The sequence below is a fragment of the Pinus tabuliformis genome, chromosome 5_2, assembly GCF_031772625.1.
Source record: "Pinus tabuliformis cultivar Carrire ecotype Pingquan chromosome 5_2, CPIR1, whole genome shotgun sequence".
NCBI lineage: Eukaryota > Viridiplantae > Streptophyta > Pinopsida > Pinales > Pinaceae > Pinus > Pinus tabuliformis.
Genome location: NC_142306.1, coordinates 1147378304 through 1147384132, shown reverse-complemented (window position 1 = coordinate 1147384132; position 5829 = coordinate 1147378304).

Sequence of the window (5829 nt, the reverse complement as noted above, 5' to 3'; positions counted from 1 at the left end):
ACTATGCTATTGGGGTAGTCCTTACTCAACACGAGCATCCAGTGGCATATCACAGTGAGACACTTGCAGACACAGTCCAGAAGTATCCCACTTATGACAAAGAGATGTATTCCATTGTGCAGGCCTACTGACAATGGAAGCATTACATTTTGGGGAAGGAAACGGTCATCCACACAGACCACCAACCCCTTCAGTTCATATAGATCCAAGGGAAACTGCAGAATGACCGCCATAAAAAGTGGTGCACATACTTACAACAATCCCATTTTAATATCAAGTATAAGAAGGGCAGCACCAATAATGTTGCAGATTGCCTCATTCGACCACCGATCATGGCGTTAACCACCGTGCTCAACTCTTGTGGGCACGAGACTTCTGATTGGCCACCTCTACAAAAGCGACCCAAAATTCAACCACACATACTAGACACTCTTGGAGGGTCAGCATGTTCCAGATTTTCACCTCCACGATGACCTGTTATGCCACCTAGGTCACCTTTGTGTTCATTTAAGCGAGCGTGCCAAGATGATTTGGGAAGCACACTACAGTCAGGATGCTAGGCATTTCGGCGTCAAGAAAATGGTGGCAGTACTGCAGAAGTGTTTCTATTGGCCGAATCTTCGACAGGATGTCGAGAAGTACATCAGATCATGCACTGCCTGTGTCATTGCCAAACCGACCATCAAGAAGCAAGGCCTCTATACCCCGCTGCCTACCCCTAGTCGACCTTGGGAATCCATCTCCATGGATTACATGTCAGGCCTTCCTTCCACTAATCATGGAAATAACTGTGTTTTTTTGGTCATCGACTGGTTCTCGACGATGGCCATTACGGTGGCCTACGAGAAGAATATCACAGTCGAAGCCACTACTAAACTCTTCTTTGAACGAGTGTGGGTACACTTTGGGATCCACAGTCTATCATCTCAAATCGGGACAATAGGTTCCTCAGTACATTTTGGTTCAGTCTCTAGTTGATGCTGGACACCAAACTCAGTAAGTCCACAACCTTCCATCCTCAAACTGATGGCCAGACAGAGGTTGTCAACAGGATGATCGTACACATTCTGCACATGTACAACTAAAAGCATCCACGCACATTAGACGAGAGGCTCCCTTATGTTCAGTACAGCTACAACCGAGCTCTCCACAGCGCGACTGGCCACAACCATTTTTAGGTGGGCTTGGGATTCCATCCACTATGTCCCATTGATGTGGCCATGCCATTTTCAGCTACTCACACAGATTCGGCTCGTGTCCAGTTTGAAACAAATAAGGTAAACATCTTCATTGAGAACATCCAACATATTCGCTAGCAGGTCCATGCCATTCTGGAGAAATCAAATGCCAAGTACAAGTAGCGACATGATCAACATCGGGTGCCACACAAGTTCTAGGTGGGCGACAAAGATTGGTTGCATTTGCAAAAGGAACACCTTACCAGAGCCTATCGAAAACTTAGACCACTTTGATATGGTCCTTACACCATTACCAAGGTTGTGGGAGACAATGCATTTGAGCTCAGCATTCCCCCATTCCTTGGCCTGCACCCAATGTTCAATGTGGACTGCCTTTGGCCATACTTTCCACCATTAGTAGACACATCTGACATTGCGGAAAAACTCACACACACAGAGTTAAATCTAGATTGCATGGAACAAGCTGCACTAATAAGATCATGGACACACATATCAAGCACACTCGCCAGTAGAATATCCAACTATATCGAGTTGTCAAAGCAGGCCAACTCCTTCACCAGGGCAAGTGGCTCACCAAGGACCAAGTTCAGCAAAATTTTCCTCATCTCATGGAGGAAATCAACGCAATGCGGACCATTGCTTCCTAAGAGGTGAGGAATGATCTAGGTGGATATTGGTGGCCACCCACCGATTCCACTTGGACTCCCACCATTGCTTCTTTCAGTTTTTCAGTTTCCTTAATTGTAGCATAGTTTACTATTTTTAGCAGTTTTTCGGGTCCTAAACTTCGGGAGCCGTTTTGAGGTCCTAAATGGCATTTTTTTGGAAATCTACTGCCTGTGATTTTGTATCTAAAATTGTCTTTTCCGTCGTAGTCTTTGGAGATAACTTTCCAATGGGTTATCATGCACGTCAAACGGAGATAATATGACCAAGTCACGACCTTGAGAAGTTGGTTGTCCAACTCACCCCAATGGGGCCCATAAAGTCTTGGTGTTACATATCCTCGGGTTAGGGTTTTGGTTGTTTAGGGTTTGCTCTTATTGTTCAATAATAAAAAGGCCCTTGAGCCTCATTGTAGTTCAGTTCAGAGGCATGTAGCCCCCACATCTCTTCTTAGAGATAAGCTACCATCGCCCTAGCTGGTGTATTTCCATTTCTGTTTATAAGCATATTTCAGTCTTTACATTAATGAAATGAAGTATTATTTCCGTTGCATCTTTGTGTTTATGTTTATCTCTGTAATTTGTGCGTTCCTGTTTAAATCTGGATCACATATAGAATTACTTTAGGTAAAAAATTCAAAATCAAATTTGCAAAAAATAGATACATGGAATGTTTTACAAGTTCATTCTTGGGAAGAGGCCAAAACTGACAAGCTTTGGGAGAGTTACCATAAATTTCATTTGGAGATTCAAATTTTGGTCAAATCTAGTGAAGCAAAAGTAGTGAGTAGACCTAGTGAAGGAAGAAGCAACAAGAAAACCTGGTGAACGTAGAAGAAGCAAGCAAACTTGGTGAACATAATGTGAATGCTATCACCTTTTTAAGAAGTTATATGCACTAAAGAAGAGATGTAATTAAGGGTTATTGCTCAAAAAAAGGGATTGTGTGTCTTTGCTAACTTGATATTTAGTGGTGTGGATTGGTGTCTCTCGTAGGTTGGTGCTTACTATTGAGAAATTAATGGGGTTATAATTAGGCTTATTTCTGTTATGCTTGATAACTACTTGTGATGTATTTTTACTTTTTCTTGATTATTAGCTTCTTCACTTATTAGCATGTTGTTCTTATCATCAAACAACTACAAAAACATGAAGATCACTAGTACACAAGAACACAAGATGTAGGCTGCAAGTTAGGGCCAAAACCTCTCCTCTTGAGAGGAAAACCCACAAATCTCTTCTCTTTTTATAGATTCTTCAAATGACGAATTCCAAGACCTCTAGACCAAGACCAATACCCTTCCAATACCAAGCTAGCTAGACCTTCTTGACGATGTGCTTCTTCTATCTAAGTCAAACCTAGTCAAATCTCTTCCAGCTACATAATTTCGACCCCCAGCTACAAAATTTCAACCTTCATTGCAGGTCTAAAATTTTTGGCCCCTGCAAAAGTAGTTGCTTCCAACGTGTAAGGGAAATTAGGGCTTCCAAGGCTTCCTTTCTCCTTCGCTTGGGTTGCTTCTCCTTCTAGGGCTATTAGGTGATCTAAAAGTCCTTTCTTTCACTGATTTCCACCTTATTTCTACAGTATGATTATTTCAACCTTATAGTTGTAAAACCCTAGCTTTATCTTCACAAGTGAGAGAGAGAGAGAGAGAGAGTATCAACCCAAAAACTTTGTCCTTTTTCCTTCTATCCTTCTTTTCTTGCCTTTCTTCTGCCTTTTCTTTGCTTGGATGACGAGAAGTGAGTGAGTATCCATAGGAGGTTGAGTTATTTCCTATATAGAGGCTTCTAAGGAGGACGACATGCCCTAATGAGGTTGTCTTCTTAGCTGCCAGGCCAACTTGGTCTTAAAGGGGTATTTTGACAATTTAAATACAAAAATAATATTTTTACATGTTACAATATACCCAATGGGGTCTTCTTCATATGACAATGACTCTATTGACTTCTTAATGTTGAAAACGCAGTAAGAAAATCATAATTTAATTTGTCCTTGAATTAAATTGAAATACAATTGTAATTCCACTTCTCATGACAACTTGTAATGGTTAACTAAGTTAATTTGACTTAGTTGGCTCAATTAATTCGAGGTGAGGGTCTAACTAGAGTCATGTAGAGTGTCTCCTGCAATTAGGAGCACTAGTTGAGTTTATTTTGAGTTGTAATTATTTAATTCAGTCTAACTGAGTTAAATTCAGTTATGTCAGGCCAGGGTAACTCCAGAATGGGCAGAAGAAATTGATTGATTATTTCATTAGACAACTATTTTTTATATACATAAAATGGACGGATCAGTTCATCTTCTTGATGACTGTTCGCGTTCCAGGTTACCCAACCATTAAAGATTAGGTGTGAACATTCCCCCCCTTAATCTGAAGGGATGTTGGTGAGTCCAAGCATCGTTCTGAATCTTTCAAGCTTTTCTCTTCCAAGCGCTTTGGTGAAGATGTCTGCAATTTGCTCATTTGTGGAACAATGACGGAGATGGATTGTTTTGGCCTCAACATGATGTCGGATCAGATGATATTTAGTATTGATGTGCTTAGTACGATCATGGAACTTTGGGTTCTTGGCCAACTTTATTGCAGAGGTGTTATCAATCATGAGTGGAGTTGATTGTACTTGTTTTACCTGCAAATCTTCAAGAATTTTCCTGAGCCACACAATTTCTTTCGTTGCTTCAGCTGCTGCCACGTATTCTGCTTCTGTTGTGGAATCTGCTGGAACTGATTGTTTGCGTGATCTCCAGGAGACAGCTCCTAATCCAAGACTCATAGCATATCCTGAAGTAGATACCCTAGTTTCTTTGTCTCCATCGAAGTCTAAATCAGAGTATCCAATCAAGCTGAAGTCGTCCACCTGTGTATACTTGATTCCAAGGTCTTGAGTTCCCTTCAAGTACCTTAGAACTCTTTTTGCAGCAGACCAGTGTCCCTCACAAGGCTTTTGCATAAACCTGGAGAGGATTCCAACAACAAATGAAATATCTGGTCTGGTAGTAGTGAGGTAGATGAGACTTCCTACAAGCTGTCTATACTTTGTTGCATCCTCAAATTCCTTTCCTTCAATAGATGTGAGCTTCAAGTTTTGTTCCATTGGAGTAGAAAGAGGATTGCACTCTGTCATGCCAAATCTGTTTAACAAATCTCCAATGTATTTCTTTTGAGAAAGAAATATGGATTTTGGATGTTGGGTTACTTCAATGCCAAGATAGTAATGAACATAGCCCAAATCAGTCATTTCAAAACTTTTTCCTAATTCTTTCTTTATGGATGCAATATAGCTTTCATTGTTCCCTGTCATTAAAAGATCATCTACATATACCACAAGATATACAACTGTTTTGCCAACTTTCTTGACAAATAAAGTTGCATCATCAAGATCAAAATGTTTGAAGTTGAGTTTCAGAAGATGCTCAGTTAGTTTTTCATACCAGGCTCGTGGTGCTTGTTTGAGGCCATACAAGGACTTCACAAGTTTGCATACTTTGTGTTCATGTCCTTTCACAGCAAATCCTTCAGGCTGGGACATAAAAACATTCTCTTTTAGATCTCCATTCAAGAATGCAGTTTTTACATCCATTTGATGGACTTTCCAACCGTTCTGAGCAGCTAGTGCAAAGAGTGTTCATATGGTGGCCCATTTTGCTGTGGGGGCAAAAGTTTCCTCATAATCGACCCCTTCTTTTTGTGCAAAACCTTTTGCCACAAGCCTAGCTTTGTGCTTGTCAAGTGAGCCATCAACTTTGTACTTGTTCTTGTAGACCCACTTGCAGCCAATTGGTTTGGTTCCAAATGGAGGATCAACCAGCTTCCAAGTGCCATTCTTTATGAGGGCATCATACTCCTTCTGCATCGCTTCTTTCCATTCATCATGAGAAGCAGCTTCTTTGAAGGAAGTTGGTTCAAAATCTGTAGACAAGTTTAATTCACAATCATAAGTAACATCCATATCAACAG